General features: G+C 35.6%; 1 protein-coding gene and 1 long non-coding RNA gene across 2 annotated transcripts in view; both read left to right on the top strand.

Moving 5' to 3' along the window:
- Positions 1 to 19,004, top strand: part of PDE3B (phosphodiesterase 3B) — a 190,712-nt gene that overhangs the window by 62,681 nt on the left and 109,027 nt on the right.
- On the top strand, positions 1,391 to 9,011 carry LOC306640195. The gene is made up of 2 exons (XR_013757768.1): positions 1,391 to 1,801; positions 1,847 to 9,011. It is a non-coding gene; the product is annotated as an uncharacterized lncRNA (long non-coding RNA).

Below are 19,004 nucleotides of genomic sequence, written 5' to 3'. Positions count from 1 at the left end.
GGAGAAAAATTAAGCAAGACAAGTTAAAAGGGAGAAGGGGAGTTTACAGGGTCATTGAGGAAGACCTAACTAGGAAGGTGACATCTGAGCAAAAGAAGACTTACAGTAGGTATGGGAGGGGGACATTCACATATCATGGGAAACAATGTAGCCAAAGGGAGGAGCAAGAGCACAGGCCCTAAGATTAGAGTGCTGCATGATATGGTTAGACTGATGCAGAGGGAACAGTATGGGGAAGGCCAGGGAAGGAGATGGAAGAATAAAAGGAAGTGAGATAAAAAGTGAAAAAACTTTAATAGTAAGTGATTTTTTTTCTTGTCTAGATTTTATACTAGTATCTAACTTTATTATGCATTTCCATTATTAATAGGAATTGTTAATGCTCACTCAACATATCAGAGAATAGGGTTTGAGCAACTGCATTAATGGAACAACTAGGTTGAGAATGATGTTTCTGGAGTAGTTCAATAAGAAGAATAAATCAGATTGAATATACTTTGAGAAATTATCTTTTAAATACATATTTTGGAGACCTTTGTGTTTTTTTTTCATAGTTACATTTCATTAAAGTAATGATATTTTCTAAAACGGAACTGTTCAAAATAACTTAGTAGGATGGATCATCTGTGTTTGCCCAAATCAAACAGGATAGTTTAAAATATGTCAGATTAGCCAGTGCCATCTACCAAATTAGAGAGGATGGTCAATAATATAATTCCCTTCTCTGTTCATAGGTTTATCAATGGGGATTGGTTCCTTTAATATTTGATGCTCTTTTAAATCCTTCATAATAGAATAGTGTTGTTAAGAGCACAGATTCTGGGACCAAACTGCCCAGATTTGAACCCAAACTTCATCATTTACTTGTTCTGTGACCTTGACCTTGGGCAAATTATTTAATCATTGTATATCTCAGCTTCTTCAACTTTAAAATTGGGATGGAGGTAGTTATAGCACCTACCACATGGGTTTGCTAAAATGGGTTAATATTTATAGATATATAGAATTGTATTGCGCCAAGAACATATGACAGGCTTAGCAAGCTATAACCTGTGGGCCAAATCCAGCATGTGACCTGTTTTTTTTACTTGCCTAAGAATTGTTCTTACATTATACAAGAATTGTTAGAAACAAACAAGCACCTCAGAAAACTTGGAATGGAACCACCATCTGACCCAGCTATCTCACTCCTCCGTTTTTACTCATAGAACTTAAAAACAGCATACTACAGTGATGCAACCACATCAATGTTTATAGCAGCTCAACTCACAATAACTAAACTGTGGAACCAGTCTAGGTGTCCTTCAACAGATGAATGGATAAAGAAAATATGATGTATATGTATATATATATATATATATATAACATTTATATATATAAATGTTATATATATATATATATATGATGAAGTATTACTCAGCTTTAAAGAGAATGAAATTATGGCATTTGCTGGTAAATGAATGAAGTTGGAGAACATCGTCATGCTAAGCAAAATAAGCCAAACCCAAAAAAACCAAAGGCCGAATGTTTTCTCTGATATGCAAATGCTAATTCACAATAAGGTGGGAGGGTGCTAGGAAAGAATAGAGTTACTTTAGATTAGGTAGAGGGGAGTGAAGGAAGGGGAAGAGGTATGGGGGTAAGAAGGATAGTAGAGTGAAAGAGACATTATTACCTTATGTACATATATGACTGCATGCATGACCTATGTGATCCTACAAAATGTATAATCAGAAAAGTGGGAAATTATATCCTATTTATGTGTGATACATCAAAGTGCACAAATGCATTCTACTGTCATGTATAACTAATAAATAATTTATTATTTAGATTTTTAGATTTTTAGATTTTTTTATTTAGAACAAATAAAAAATTTTAAAAAAATTTAAAAAAACAAGCAATCAAGAATATGCATGTCATAAAGCCTAAAACAACAGTCTTGCCCTTTATAGAAGAAGTTTGCTGACCACATAATGTTACATGTGTTTGTTTAAAAAAAGAAGTTATGATATTGCAGGACAAAGAGGAGGATAGGGAAAAAGTACTTATGAGTAAGATCAGAAGATACACCATTTTTTATCCCATCTAATTTTGATTAATCTTTTAGATTTTGTAATTGTGGTTTAGTGACATACCTAGTTACCCTGAACACTCTTTTTATAAAGAAGCATATTTTAAATGTTGTAGAAATCTGTTCAGATAATTCACCTTTTAGCTTTCTAAGAACTAGAGATTTTCTTGGACACTTTTTTCTTTTTTCATCTTCAGGTGAGGGCCTGGATAAGTTAACCAAGTTATCCAATTCTCTTCCTCCTGTTTCTCTTTCCATACATTATAATTAAAGTTAAATTCCTGGCAGCTATGACAAGAAAAATTTAAGATGTAATTAGAATGAATTTTACAGAGAAAAAATGTTTGGTTTTAAGTATACTGGCTGAATATAGCTATACCCCAAATTGTCACTGGGGGTCTATGGAATGAGCTGGGGTATTATAAACTAATTGGAAATAATAATAAAATCTAAAAAATAAACATAGAAAGGAAAGAAAATGGGAGTAAGAAAACAATTTGCCGATGTAGTGCATCACCAAGAAAATGTCTTTAGGTAGGGGCACAGTGGCTCACACCTGTAATGCCAGCAACATGGGAGGCTGAGGCAGGAGGATTGCAAGTTCAAAGCCAGCCTCAGCAACTAAGTGAAGCTCTAAGCAACTTAGTGAGACCCTGTCTCAAAACAAACAAACAACAACAATAACAACATCAAAAAACATCTGGGATGTGGCTTATGGGTTAAGCGCCCCTGGGTTCAATCCCTGGTACCAAAAAAAAAAAAGCTTCATGTTGTTTGAGCATGAAAAATTCTAAATTTTTGGAAACCAAGTCAGATTTTGTCTTGAAATATGCCTGAAATCTATTGTTTCTTGCAACATGGTATTCATGTTTGAAATATGCTATTGTGGAATTAAAGTTCATTTCTGACGTAATGTATCTGACCTTCCTTAGCTTGTGGCATTTCTATTTTCTCAAAACACGTGTTTGTCATTACTGTCTTTTAGAAAGTATGTAGGCATTTGTCCAGGAAAAGAAACTAACAGCAACCAAATGAATCTATATTATTGCCTAGGATAAAAAATATTGACTTTTGTAACTGTACCCTGGGCTGTCCTTTCTTTTTCCTTCATCTTATTTTTAATTGGACAATTTTATGGGAGAATATGTACAGTGAGTTTTATTATTATAAACCCTTATTATTTCCAGTAAAATTAGTTTTGTCCATCTATATATAACTTAGATGTTAGCACTTGAACTTCAGACAGTTGGAATCAATGTTAAACTCAATAGGATTTCTATTGTTTCTTGCTGGAGTGAGAATTTATATTCTTTAGTTAATTATTTAAAGTTTAGGTTTCCTTTGACTGGATTTTATGGGCTGGAGGTAGAGCACGTTTCCTAGCATGCACAAGACCCTGTGTTTGATCCCCAGTACTACAAAAACAAAACATTAACAACAACAATAAAAAAAATAAAAACATAAAAATGGGCTGGGGATGTGGTCCAGTGGTTAAGCCTCCCTGGGTTCAATCGCCAGTACCAAAAAAAAAAAGTAAAAAAAATAAACAAAAAACCAAAACCCAAGTAGAATTCCTTTGATCGAATTTTAAAACCCATTACTACTTCCATCTAACTGCATTTCTAAAATTATAAACTCTTAAATTACTAGTAATAAATGATTTTTAATCTGAAAATTATTTCATTTTCTAATCACATAGGTCATACATAATAGTTTCTGAATTCTCAAAAAATAGAATAATTAAGCATTGCAAATTTGTTTGAACAGTTCAGTTAAAAATTTTTAGGAAGTGTATTTTATGCATGTCCTTAGTTTACCCACAATGTACTCTATAGTATTTTTCTTGGTAATGAAACACTAGGAATACTGAGTCTAACCAAGAAACACTAGGAATACTGAATCTAATGTAGTATTTGGAAACTTAAACTGTTACAACCTATACAAGCACTTTCCTAGTATAGTATTATCATTTATCTTAGCATCATTCTAAAAATGAGGAGGATAATGGATATGCTGCTGCTGCTGCTGGTTATCAGTGACAAGTTCTGCTTCCTCAAATGTTGACGTTTGAACTTTAGAAAAGCACAAGCAAGCAAAGAAAGCAAGTTTTTTTTTTTTTTTTTTTTTTTTTTTTTTTTTTTTTTTTAAATAAAAAGGCAGTAACACAGACTTCTCCTGGGAGGGAGAAGGGTGCCATAGCCGGTTTCCTGGTATCCTAAGAAATAGGAGCATCCTGCCCCTTTGGTACATTTTAAATTTTCTTTGTTCTCCTGCCCTCTTCTCCCTTTTCCCTTTTCTTCCTGCATAAGTGACTAGGCCCAGGAGATGCTAGTGGGATGGCCAAAAGGTGAGAAGTAGATGGGTAGTGGAAAAGGACCAAATGGAGTGATCAGGGCAGGTAGCAACCCAAGGGGCATTAATTAGCAACTCCCATCTGCTTAGAAGGTGCTTCATTGACAACATTCTGGGAGGGACAGTATAGGCAGGTAATCTTGGTAATCCAAGGGTCTGGAAACATTAACATTCCAATCTTCCACAGTGGTATCTAACTTCCCTGACCAAAACTGGCCTCAATTTTTGAGATCCGACCCTATTGCCTATCTACAATGACTGCCTGTCTTTAATTCTTGCTTCAGGTGCAGATGTTATGTGACTTGTTTAACGTCCTATAGTAAGTAAATAGCAGGGCCAAGTCTTTGGACTCATGGTGAAGTGACTTTGTCCATTACACAGTAATTTTTGTGCACATAGAAAGCATGAGATGGCAATTCAGCTTCTAATCTTAGAAATATTGCTAGACTGGCCATACTGAGCAAATTCCAGATATCAATTTACTCTCCAATAGTCCTATTCTCATACAAATAGAATAAAGAAAACACATTCATACAGACCATTTAGATCTAGAAATGAATGTTAGCTTTTTAGTGGAGTGTCATGGTTTGGATGTGAGGTGTCCCTCAAAAGCTCATGTTGAGACAATGCAGGAAAGTTCAGAGGAGAAGTGATTGGATTGTAAGGGTCTAATCTCAATCAGTGAATTAATCCCTGATGGGATTAATTGAAGAGGTAGGGAGTGGCTGAAGGAGATTGGAATTGGGGTGTGACTTTGGGGTATATATTTTGTATCTGGAGAGTGGAGACTTTCTCCCTCTGTTTCCTGATGATGTAAGCTGCTTCTCTCTGCTACACTCTTCCACCATGATGTTCAGCCTCACTTTGAGTTCCTAGGAATGGAGCTGGCCTTCTATGGACAAAGACCTCTGAATCTGTGAGCCCTAACATAAACCTTTCCTCCTCTATATTTGTGCTGGTCAGATCATTTAGTCACAGCAGCGAAAAAGCTGACTAAAACAGAAGCATATCCTGTCCCTGTCTATTCCTAAGGATCAGATGAGTAAACGTGCTATTTCCCTGTCCCCACCCAAATAGATTCTGATTTAGTGGGCTTAGTGTAAAACCTAGCATTGTACTTTTTATGAAATGTTTCCTAAATGTTCCTTGTGAAGTTTGGGAACCGTTGATTGCCTATTCCTTTGTTTTGCAGACAAGAATACTAAAAGCCAGAAAGGTAAAGATAGTGCTAGTAAGTGATAAAAGTTGGATTTGAAGGTTGTCTCTTGAATTTTAGCTCAGTGCTTTTTCTATAAGCTTATTACTTGAGGATAGCTTTCTAAAGAGACATTAACAATTGCTCTGTGTTACAATAAAGAAAAGTTAATAATGACAATGACATTTTTGTCAATTTTTTTTCTATTATGAAAGTCATTATTTTGTATTTCAGTGGTAATTAGACTCCTTTTTAGTATTAAACCACTTTTCTACCTCACTTATGTTAAATTGTTGTGTGGCAATAATTTGTGTTAGTGTTTGTTAACTTCCTCAAAATTGACATCAACACTTGGAAAATACTTATTTTGAAGATAATCTGTAAATTGAATGTACCTTGTGACGTTCTGCAGAGGGATAAATAATTAACAGGCCACATGCTAAACTTACCTGTAGTTGGTCAGTGTGCAGTCTGCTAACTAAGAAGACTGTATTGAAAGATAATAATTAGAATTAATTTGTTGATAAGAACCAAATAATTATGTCTGTCCAGAAAGAATGAACATAAGGGTTAGAAAGAAGCTAATAATTAAAATAACTGCTGTTGTGCTCATGCTGTATGCTAAGCACCATGTTAAATGCTATGAAGACTTTAATTCCTTTATGGTAAATGCATATGTAAATGTGTATACACACATATAGAAATGCATACACACATATATATTTTTTGGTACAGGGGAATGAACCCAGGGTTACTCTACCACTGACCTACATTCTCAGCCTTTTTTTATTTTTTGAGACTTAAGTCTTAACTAAGTTGCCCAGGCTGGCCTTGAACTTGTGATCTTTCTGCCTCAGTTTCCTGAGTAGCTAGGAATATACAGACATGCCACCATGCCCAGCTTAACTCCTTTATGATAATTCTGTGAGATAATTGCCTTGTGGGCAATTCTTCTCTCCCACACGGTGCCATACAGTGGAAGTCTGGCTATTGCAGACAAGAAAACTAAAAGCCAGAAAGGTAAAGATAGTGCTAGTAAGTGGTAAAAGTTGGATTTGAAGGTTGTCTCTTGAATTTTAGCTCAGTGCTTTTTATATAAGCTTATAACTTGAGGATATGCTAGATCTTGTTGATAAAAAGAATATGCTACTATTATGTTCAAATTTAGAGTAGGAAACAAACTCAGAATTTTTAAATTCTTGTACCTCCTTTTTTGCTAAAGGAAAAGCACTTATAAATTTGTGCTAAATGAGAATGGAAAACATGCTTTAGAAGAAGGTGATAGACATTGAAACCAATACCTCTGTGATTCGACCTGAAGGAAGATGAAAATTTCCTTGGTGCAACAGAGAAATGATACATAGAGAAGTCCAGGTTGTACAGAACATCTGCCAGGGAAATGGAGAATAATGTTATGCAGAGGCAGAAATAAAAAAACATTGGACCTTGGAGCTATTTGATAAATTGCTGTTACTCATATTGTCACTGTGAAGCAGGACAATGACAAAAGAGGAATAAAGTGAATAAATTGTGTTATAGGAGTTTGACAGATTCATTTGCATTTGTATGACTAGTTGTCACAGCCTCATTTTTGGAAATTTTTCTTTCACCATTGAATGATCTTGATAATCAATTAGCAATACTCTGTTTTATTCCATTGACCTGTATGTCTGTTCTTATGCCAGTTTAGTTAACAGTGTTTGATTACTTTGGCTTTGTGAGTCTTCTAATCTGGCTTCTCCGCCCCCCCCTTCCTGTTTTGGCTTTTCCAGGCCCTTTACAATTTTATTTGAATTATGGGACTAGTCTTCCCATTTCTGGAAAAAAAAAGTCATTGGGATTTTGATAGGAGTCACATTGAATTTTCAGATTACTTTGGGTGCTATTGCCATCTTAACAATATTGTCTTCTAGTCCATGAATATTGATATATTTCTTTATTTAACTCTTCTTTCTTTGGGCAGTGATTTATAATACAAAAATCTTGTACATCCTTGGTGAAATTTATTCCTAGATTTTTTTTTCTTAGTAGTTACCTTGGATGTTTCAATTAACATTGTATAACAAGTTTGAATTAATACAACACAGTTTAAATAATATACAAAAATTCTGTTCTTTTACAGGTCTGTCCACTCACACCATGTATTGTTTTTACAGATTACTTTGTACACTGTGTATTGCTGTTGTTACAGATTACTCATACACTGTGTTCATCTATTCATTTTTCTTTTCTTTCCCCATTTTTCTATTCCTTACACTGAATCATCTCAGTTGGTGTACCTTCACGTTCTCTAGTTAATCCATCTATGTGCTTAGTTCTGCTTGATCTCTCCAGTGACTTTGTTTTTTTGTTGTTATACTTTTCAGTTCTAGAATTTGTTTGGATCTTTTTCATAATTTCTCTTTGTTTCCATTCATTTGTTGATACATTATTCTCCTGACTTCCTTTGATTTTCATCCATTGTTTTATTTGACTTTGTGTAGATTTCAGGCAGTTGATTTAAAGTTTTTGCTTGGATTTCCTCATGGACATTTTCTTTCATTTTTTTTTTTTTTTGTTCTTGTGAATGAATGAGACATTTTTTTCTTTGTCTCAGAATTGGTTTTAGTAAAAACTGGACATTTTTAACATTATTATTGTTTTTATCTTATCTCTGGCCACCCCAGAGTTAAAATTCTTTTCCCTCTCTGGATTTGTTGCTCCTTGTAGGTTTTTGTTGCTTGCTTGTTTAGTGACTTTTCTAAATTAGTTTTGTAAAGTATGTATTATTTGTTTTGTGTGGTCACTGAATTCTGTGTTCTGTTAAATTAGTGGACATCTAGTGTTTTGATGGTTCCCTTAACATCTGGAAATGAAAGAGGGTGGGAAAGAAAAAGAAGGAGAGTTAAAAAAAAAAAAAAAGAATTTAGAAAAAAACCTTTATTATCCTATGCATATCTTTCCCAGCCTCTTCCTTTTCAGGCTATTCTGTTCGTCTATTGCTTGTCCATTTTCAGTTGCCCAGGCTGCTGCAAGTTGTATTGTGCCTGTAAATGCTTTATAAAAAAGCCAGCTGGGAAGCTGCCCCAGCTGTGGGACTGCTTTGAGTCAAATAAAACAAACAGAAGCCTTTGAACCTGTCCTTCAGATAATTACTAGCCAGGTCAAAACCTCTAATCAATCCTTTTAAAATGAGGTCTGTATTGCTCCTTCCAACCTTTACAAACCTGCACTAGGATTATGGGTTGCTTTCTTCCCTCTAGTGGGTATCTTGGGGGATGGCAGCAGTCAACTTAAAATACCAGAACTCTCTGTTTCCAAAAAGCAGCTACTTCTGTCTTCACCAAGTGTCCCTCTGCTGGTTGAGATTTTCACTAGATTCCAGAGTTCAGGAAGAGTTTATTCTGATAGTTTTTTAAAAAAATATTTTTAGTTGTGATGGACACAATGCCTTTATTTTACTTATTTATTTTTATGTGGTGCTGAGGATCAAACCCAGTGCCTCACATGTGGTAGGCAAGTGCTCTAACACTGAGCTACAACTCCAGCCCTCTGATAGCTTTTTTGTTAGTTCATTGGTTGTTTTGTGGAGGGATTTCTCCATTTTTGGTGATGTCAGTTCAGCAAGTCTTTTAACAAGAAAGTATCTAGTGCTATGATATTTATCTGTCTTTAGTCCTGTTCTTAATGGTTTTATTTTTGTGTTTGACAAAGCTTTATTAATCTTGCTTATCAGAATTGAGGGTGATATTAATTAAGATATAATACAGAAGATGTTGATATTCTTTGGGCTTCTGTCCTTGTACTTCTTATTCTGTAGGTTATTTCATGTTTAATATCCTTATGCCACTAACACTGAAATGTATATCACCATCACAGTTCTTTCTCCTCCTAAGCATAAGCATACACAGAAAACAAAATAAAGGGAATAGTAAGTTTAGTTCTGAGTTTTGTTGTTGTTTGTTCGTTTGTTTGTTTGGTACTAGAGATTTAACCCAGGGATGCTTTACCACTGAGCCATATCCCCAGCCCTTTTTATTTTTTATTTTGTGACAGGGTCTCCCTAAGTTGTTTAGGGCCTCACTAAGTTGCTAAGTCTGGCCTTGAACTTGTGAGTCTCCCATCTCAGTCTCCTGAGTTGCTGGGATTGCAGGTGTGTACCACAGTGCCTGGTTAATTCTGAGCTTATTTATTTATTTGTTTGTTTGTTCTAATTAGTTATACATAATAGCAGAATGCATTTTGATTCCTTGTACATGAGTGGAAAACAGCTTTTCATTTCACACGATGCAGAGTCCCACCATTTGTGTAATCTTACATGTACATAGAGTAATAATGGCTGTCTCATTCCTCCATCTTTCCCATCCCCATACCCCCTTCTCCTCCACTCCCCTCTGCCCAATCTAAAGTTCCTTCATTCTTCCCTTGCCCCCCCCCCCATCCCATTATGAATCAGCATTCAAATATCAGAGAAAACAGTTGACCTTTGATTTTTTGGGATTGGCTTATTTCACTTAGCATGATATTCTCCAACTCCATCAATTTACCTGCAAGTGCCATAATTTTATTCTCCTGTAAGACTGAGTAATATTCTGTTGTAAATGTATACTACAGTTTCTTTATCCATTCATCTATTGAAGGTTATCTAGATTGGTTCCACAGTTTAGCTATTGTGAATTGAGCTGCTATAAACATTGATGTGACTGCATCACTATAGTATGCTGATTTTAAATTCTTTGAGTATAAACCACTGAGTGGGATAAATGGGTCAAATGGTGGTTCTATTCCAGATTTTCTGAGGAATCTCCCTACTGCTTTCCAGAGTGGTTGCACCAATTTGCAGTCCCACCAACAATGTATGAAGGTACCTTTTTCCCCACATCCTTGCCAACATTTTTTGTTGCTTTGTATTCTTGATAATTATTCTGACTGGAGTGAGATGAAATCTTAGTTTTGATTTACATTTCTCTGATTACTAGAGATGTTGAGCATTTTTTCATATATCCGTTGATTGATTGCATATTCTCTTCTGTGGAGTGTCTTCCCAGTTCCTTAGCCCATTTGTTGATTGGGTTATTTGTTTTTTTTTTTTTTTTTGGTGTTAAGTTTTTTGACTTCTTTATATATCCTGGAGATTAGTGCTCTATCTGAGGTGTGTATGGTAAAGATTTTCTCCCATTCTGGAGGCTCTCTTCATGTTATTGATTGTTTGCTTTGCTGAGAAGAAGGTTTTTAGTTTGAATCCATCCCATTTATTGATTCTAGATTTTATTTTTTGCACTTTAGGAGTCTTGTTAAGGAAGTCAGGTCCTAAACCAACATGGTGAAGATTTGTGCCTACTTTTTCTTCTATTAGTCGCAGGGTCTCTGGTTTAATTCCTAGGTCCTTCATTCACTTTGAGATGATTTTTGTGCAGGGTTAGAGATAGAGCTTTAATTTCATTTTATTACATATGTATTTCCATTTTTCCCAGCACCATTTGTTGAATAGGCTATCTTTTCTCCAATGCTATTTTGGCACCTTTGTCTAGTATGAGGTAACTGTATTTATGTGGGTTTTTCTCTTTACTATTAAGTGGTCTACCTGTCTATTTTGGTGCCAATACCATGCTGTTTTTATTACTAAAGCTCTTGTAGTATAGTTTAAGACCTGGTATTGTGATGCTTCTTGCTAAGTATTGCTTTGACTATTCTGTGTCTCTTATTTTTCCAAATGAATTTCATAATTGCTTTCTCTATTTCTGTGAGGAAAGACATTGGGATTTTAATTGGAATTGCATTGAATCTGTATAACGCTTTTGGTAGTAGAGTCGTTTTGACAGTATTAATTCTGCCTATCCAAGAACATGGGAGATCTTTCCATGTTCTAAGGTCTTCTTTAATTTCTTTCTTTAGTGTCCTGTAGTTTTCATTGTAGAAGTCTTTCACTTCATTTGTTAGATTGATTTCCAAGTCTTTTTTTGTTGTTGTTGTTGTTGTTTTTTTGCTATTGTGAATGGAGTAGTGTCCCAAATTTTTCTTTCAGAGGATTCATCACTGATGTATAGAAATGCATTAGATTTGTGGGTATTGATTTTATATCCTGCTACTTTGCTGAATTTATTTGGGTTCTAGAAGTTTTCTGGTGAAATTTTTTAGATCTCCTAAACATAGATCATGTCATCCGCAAATAGTGATAGTTTGAGTTCTTTTCCTATTTGTATCCCTTTAATTTCTTTCATTTGTCTAATTGCTTTGGCTAGAGTTTCAAGGACTGTGTTAAATAGAAGTGGTGAGAGAGGGAGGGCATCCCTGCCTTGTTCCAGTTTTTAGAGGTAATGCTTTCAATTTTTCTCCTTGTAGAATGATGATGGCCTTGGGCTTAACATAGATAGCTTTTACAATGTTTAGGTATGTTCCTACTATCCCTAGTTTTTCTACTGTTTTGAACATGAAGGGGTGCTATATTTAGTCAAATGCCTTTTCTGCATCAATCGAGATGATCACATGATTCTTATCTTTAAGTCTGTTGATGTGATGAATTACGTTTATTGATTTCCATGTGATGAACCAACCTTGTATCCCTCAGATGAACCCCACTTGAATATGGTATGCTATCTTTTTAATATGTTTCATATGCAAGAATTCTACTAAGAATTTTTGCATCAATGTTCATTAGAGATATTGGCCTGTAATTTTCTTTCCTTGATGTGTCTTTGTCGGTTTTGGTGTCAGTGTGATACTAGCATCATAGAATGAGTTTGGAAGGGTTCCCTCTTTTCTATTTCATGAAATATTTTGAGGATTATTGGTATTAGTTCTTCTTTGAAGGTCTTGTAGAAGTTGGCTGAGAATCCGTCTGGTCCTGGGCTTTTTTTTCGGTTGGTAGGCTTTTTTGATGGCATCTTCTATTTCATTGTTTGAAATTGGTCTGTTTAAATTGTGTATGTCCTCCTGATTCAGTTTGGGTGGATCATATGTCTCTAGAAATTTGTTGATGTCTTCGAGATTTTCTGTTTTGTTGCAGTATAAGTTTTCAAAATAGTTTATAATTATCTTCTGTATTTCAATAATGTCCATTGTAACATTTCCTTTTTGATCATGAATTTTAGTAATTTGAGTTTTCTCTCTCCTCTGTGAATGTGGCTAGAGGTTTATCAATTTTATTTATTTTTTTCAAAGAACCAACTTTTTGTTTTGTCAGTTTTTTTAGAAAATATTTTTTCTTGTAGATGAACATGATATCTTTATTTTATTTATTTTTATGTGGTGCTGAGGATCAAACCCAGTGCCTCACACATGCTAGGCAAGTGCTCCACCACTGAGCTACAGCTCCAGCCTGTCAGTTTTCTTAAATTGTTTTTTATTTTTGTTTCAGCTCTGGTTTTAATTAATTATTTCCTGTCTTCTACTACTTTTGGTGTTGATTTGTTCTTCTTTTTCCAGGGCTTTGAGATGTAATGTTAGGTCATTTATTTGTTAACTTTAACTTCTTTTGATGAATGAGCTCATTGCAGTGAGCTTTCTTCTTAGCAGTACCTTCATAGTGTCCCAGAGATTTTGGTATGTTGTACCATTGTTCTCATGTACCTCTAAGAATTTTATTTTTATCTCCTCCCTGATGTCTTCTGCCATCCATGCATCATTCATTAGTCTCCAGGTGTTGGAGTAGCTTCTCTTTTTTATTTTATCATTCCACTTTTATTTTTTATTCCTCTATGATCTGATAAAATGCAGGGTAGTATCTCTGTTATTTTGTGTTTGCCAAATGTTGCTTCGTAGCATAACATATGGTCTATTTTAGAGAAGGATCCTTTTGCTGCTGAGAAGAGTGTATTTGCTCATTGATGGATGGAATATTCTATATATGTCTGTTAAGTTAAATTTATTGATTGTATTATGGAGTTCTATAGTTTCTTGTTTAGTTTTTGTTTGGAAGTTATTGATTATATTATTCAGTTCTATAGTTTCTTTGTTTAGTTTTTGTTTGGAAGAGCTATCCATTGAAATTGGAGAATATCATGCTAAGTGAGATAAGCCAATCTCAAAAAACTAAAGGACGAATGATCTCGCTGATAAGCAGATGAGGACATATAATGGGGGGTAGGAGGGGTTAGCGTTAGGGTTGGGGTTAGGTTTAGGGTTAGGGATAAGGAGGGTGGTAAGAATGGAGGAAGGAAGGACTGTACAGAGGGAAAGGAGGGGTGGGATGGGTGGGAGGAAGGGAAAAATAACAGAATGAATCAAACAACATTGCCCTATGTAAATTTATGATTACACAAATGGTATGCCTTGACTCCATGTACAAACAGAGAAACAACATGTATCCCATTTGTTTAAATAAAAAAAAAATAATAAAATACAACAAAAAAAGAAAAAGAAAAAGAATAAAAGATCTGTCCATTGGTGACAGAGGTGTGTTGAAGTCATCCAGTATTATTGTGTTGTGGTCTGTTTGATTCCTGATATTGAATCAGGGTTTGTTTGATGTACATAGATGCTCCATTGTTTGGGGCATAAATATTTATAATTGTTATGTCCTGTTGATATATGATTCCCTTAAGCAGTATGAAATGGCCTTCTTTATCCCTTTGACTAACTTTGGCTTGAAGTCTGCTTAATTTGATATGAGAATGGAAACCCCTACTTTTTTATGTAGTCCAGGAGAGTGATATGTTTTTTCCTATCCTTTCACTTTCAGTCTTTGGATGTCTTTTCCTATGAGGTGGGTCTCTTGAAGGCAATATATTGTTGGGTCTTTTTTTTAAAATCTGATCCACCACTGTCTATGACTTTGATTAATGAGTTTAAGCCATTACCATTCAGAGTTATTATTGAGATATGATTTATATTCCCATTTTGGTTTATTTTTTGTTTTTTAACTTGACTTGGTTTCTCTTTTGACTTTTCCTTTATTGTAGTTCCTCCCTTTGCTGTCTTTCATTGTTGTTTTTCATTTCCTCCTCATGGAATATTTTACTGAGAATGTTTTGTAATGAAAGCTTTCCAGTTGTGAATTCTTTTAATTTTTGTTTGTCATGGAAGGTTTTTATTTTGTCATTGAATCTGAAGCTTAATTTTGCTGGATAGAAGATTTTTAGTTGGCATCCATTTTCTTTCAGAGCTTGGTATTTGTTGTTTCAGGACTTCCCAGCTTTGAAGATCTGGGTGAGAAATCTGCTGAGATCTGAATTGGTCTCTCCCTATATGTAATGTGATACTTTTCTGTTGCAGCCTTTAGAATTCTGTCCTTATTTTATATGCTGGGCATTTTCATTATAATTTGCCTTGGTGTGGATCTGTTGTAATTTTGTACATTTGGTGTCCTGTAAGCTTCTTGTATTTGATTTTTCATTTCATTCTTCAGATTTGGGAAATTTTTTGCTATTATTTCATTGAGAAGATTTTGCATTCCTTTGGTTTGTGTCTTTGTGCCTTCCTCTATCCAGATAATTTTAAAATTAGCCTTTCCATGTTATCCCATAATTCTTGGAGGTTCTGTTCATGGTTTCTTTCCATGTTCACTGCATCGTCAACTTTATTTTCAAGATTATGTATTTTGTCTTCATTGCCTGAAGTTCTGTCTGTTGGTGAGGCTTTCTATTGTGTTTTTAATTTGGTTTATTGTTTCCTTCATTTCAAGGACCTCTGTTTGTTTTTTTTTTTTTTAAATCTATCTCTTGTTTGAAGTAATCTTTTGCTTACTGCATTTGCTCTTGTAGCTCCTTATTGAAGTGATCTTTTGTTGCCTGCATTTACTCTTTTATATAATCTTTTACTTTGCAGATAATTTTAATTTACGTACATTCTGAATTCCTTCTCTGATGTTTCTTCTACTGTGCTGTCAGTGGATTCTATCTGTGTAGCCTCTTGATTTGTTTGGGGCTCTTTCTTCCCTCGTTTTTTCATGTTGTTCACATGTCTTTCCCTCTGTCAGTGTGGATCTAAAGTATTAAAATTTTTACTCTACAGATTTATAGTGTCCCTGCAGGTTTCCAATACCTCTCCTTTAAGGGGGAGATCAATTTTAGCAGCACCCACTGCAAAGAATATGCAGCCTTTAACCAAATAGCCTGTATTAGGATGTTTACAGTTTTGTCACAATAAACAGAAATGATGTGTTCGTTTGTTATCTACAATACAAATAGTAGGTTTGCAATAGTGTCTACAGTTTCTAGTGGTGGACAAAGAGAATGGGGCAGGGTATAGGATGTGATGTTTTTGAGGTAGGAGGTGAGAATATAGAGGTATTAGATCATAGGAAGAATGAATGAAGAATCAATAGAAGTTGACTCTCGGCAGGAAAGAAGAGAGTAAGTGACTCTCAGGTGTAACCAAGCCTGCAGGGACCTTGGTGATGGATTGCCAGGTTCTGGCTGTTGTCTCTAGATGGAAGTGGCCATATCCCTAGTTGGCAACATTGGCAGTGTCAAACCTCAGGGTACCTTGATGTTGGGTTTCTAGGTTCCAGCTGGTGTCCCACAGTGGAAGCTGCCCCAACTAAAGGTGGTGGTGGTGGCAGTGGATGTAACCCAAGATGGCAGTGGAGGTGGAGAATGGAGGCGACAGCTTTCAGAGATGAGACTGCAAGGGTAGGCTGTGTGGACAGCCTGTTCAGATGTGCAGTGCTGTGGTGCGCTGTGTTCTGGTGGGCAGTTGCCTTCTGGCCCTGTCTGTTGTCCTAAGGTGGAGGCTATCACATGGGGGGCTATGGTGGTGGCTGCAGTGTCTCAAGGTGGAGCGGGTCTTGGGAGCCACAGTGCGGTCCTTCCTCTGCATGGCTTGGTGGTGGCAGCCTGATGTTTCTTGAAGACTGGCAGAAGTTGGAATGGGGAGCAGGATCAGTGTGTGCTACTACTGGATCTTAAGTTTCCTCCAGAGGTCTTAGTGGTAAAAGCTTGTTCCCCAGGATAGTGCTATTGGTGATAACTGATGATAAGAATCAGGGCCAATCCTGTTTCCCTGATGTGAAGATTGAGCACCTGAGAAACGTTGAGGGGCACCTGAGAAACGTTGAGGGAAGCGTAGAAAGCAAGTTTTATTTAAAGCATAGAACAGAGAGAGAGACTTCTCTGAAGAGAAGGGGCCCAAGAGCTGGGTGTCCAAGGAGGTGGTGGTGTCCTGTCCCTTTTATACATTTAAAATTTTCTTTGTTGTCATGCTTTTTCCTCCTCTTATCTTGCCAATGGGACTAGTGACCAAAAGGTGGGCCAAAAGGTGGAGCCATCCAAGAGAATGAAGTTGCCTAGAGATGTAAGCAGGAAGGGAACAGCCCAGGAGACATTCATTAACAACTGCTTGCAGGGGGGGAACAATTCTCGGGAGGCAGGTAACATTGGCAACAGGTTGAGGAGGAGGGGGAAGGGCTCTTGAGGTATTAGCATTTTATTTTCTTACCTTTGGAACCAGCCCCAGTCTTCCCAACCTGACCCAATCACTTATTACCTACACTGATTATGTCCTTTTGTACCACCCCCCTCATCGGGAGGTAGTGGAACACTGAAGAGTTGAGGTGCAGTGAAAGGTATTCAGGTCATTAGTGGATAATGGGGTCCAGCCCTTTGCTTTTTGTTTTGCTTCCTGGCCATGAGGTGAGTGTTTTGTTCTGTCACCTTCTCCTGCCATGATATGCTACTACAGGCCCAAAGCATCAGGGCCAAATTGATCATGAACCGAATCTTCTAAAACTCTGAGTCAAAATAACCTCTTTTTCTTTGTAAGGGGATTATTTCAGGTATTTATTATAGTGGAGGAGAGTATACTAACACAGTATTTGTGTGTTTTAGAAAGAGAGAACAACTTATTTCCTGGAATTAAACTCTAGGAGAAAATTATTATGAGAACTTTTGCATTAGAGACATTAAATAACTTTAAAGATGATTTTAATAATGTTTTATAGGAAACACATTTTTTATGTGGACAGTGAATAAAAGTCAAGGGTCATAGTTTAGCTCAGTCACACATTATAATTGTATTTAAAGTGTTTATATTTCTCATTAATTCATAAGTCCCATGAAGGATAATACTTTTTTTTTTCCTTTTGGAGAGGAACTATGTTTTGTTTTTTTCCACATCCCCTGGTGCAAGTACTTCACAAATAATTTGTAAAAGCATACTTGTTTTTGAATTCTGTGTTTAAATATCTATGATGTTTATAAACTGAAATTTTAATGGTTCTCTAAAGACATTTCTTGATTCAGAGAAAGAATAGTATGTCTAGGGAGTCACTTATTTTGAAGATTGTAAATTTTTGGTGTGTTTTCTTTGTGATCTAACTACATTGATTTTCACACACAGTTGCACATATACACATGCATACACATCAGTTCTAGTTGGAAATTTTTTTAACCATTTGTTTTCCATGTTCCTCCTGTGGATCATCTGTTATTTCCTTGCGTTTTATTAGACTGAAAGGTAAAAGGATGTATTTTTGGAAGCATTGATTTCTGCTCACATTTATCAGCTGTAATGTTAACTACTCATTAGCAGGAATTCATTGCCATGAAATCAGAGGTGGGCAAAATTATTGTGTAGTGTATCATATTATTATTCTCCTTTTTCTTTTATTCTTTCTCCTTTCACTTCTATACTTTATCTCTTCACCATTTTCCATGCCTGTGTTTATCTGTAGCACTTAAAATTGAGCATCCACAATCTGAAAATATGAAAATCTGAAATGCTTCAAAATCTGAAACTTTTTGAGTGCCAGCATGTTGCCACAAGTGGAAAATTCCACATCAAACCTCATGTTATGGGTCATAGTCAATACTGATACACTAACTATATATAAAACTACCTTCAGGCTATATACAGAAGAGATATGTATGAAACATAAATGAATTTCATGTTTAGACTTGTGTTCCATTCCCAAGATATCTCATTATGTATATGTAAATGTGCCAAAATCCAAATGAATCTGAAATCTGAAACACAAGCATTTTGGATAAGGGGTACTCAACCTATATAAAAATTACTTAGCTTGTTTGACAGGAAAGAGAATAGAGTGAATGTGTATTGACTAGATTCTCTTTGAATTTTGTGGAATTAGGGATCTGAATCTGAGTCAGATAAAAGAATGGGGGTATAGAATTATGGAGTAACTGTCTATCATGGATGGTATGTTGCGTTGTCCATATCTTCCCTTCAGGACTGAAAGTTTTATTCCCCTAGCTGCTAGGAAGGTTGTCCACTGACAAGTCTCAGCAGGCAGTGCTTTCTTGAAATCTTTGAACTATTTGAAGAGACAAATCTCAAATAAACTAATACCCTTTTCTTTAGGGAAACCCATATTCAATGACTTGTTGATCTGAAATTGTAAAAGGTTTGCCTTCCCTCAACCCAATTTAGGACAACTCCGAAGGAATGTCTTAACTGCCCCTTTATACTTTCTAGAAAGTTTTATTAAAAGGTAATGATAAAAATTTACCT

The sequence above is a fragment of the Sciurus vulgaris genome, assembly GCF_902686455.1.
Source record: "Sciurus vulgaris genome assembly, chromosome: 11".
NCBI lineage: Eukaryota > Metazoa > Chordata > Mammalia > Rodentia > Sciuridae > Sciurus > Sciurus vulgaris.
The sequence above is the reverse complement of the archived record's forward strand: the minus strand, read 5'-3'. Positions and strand labels throughout refer to the sequence as shown.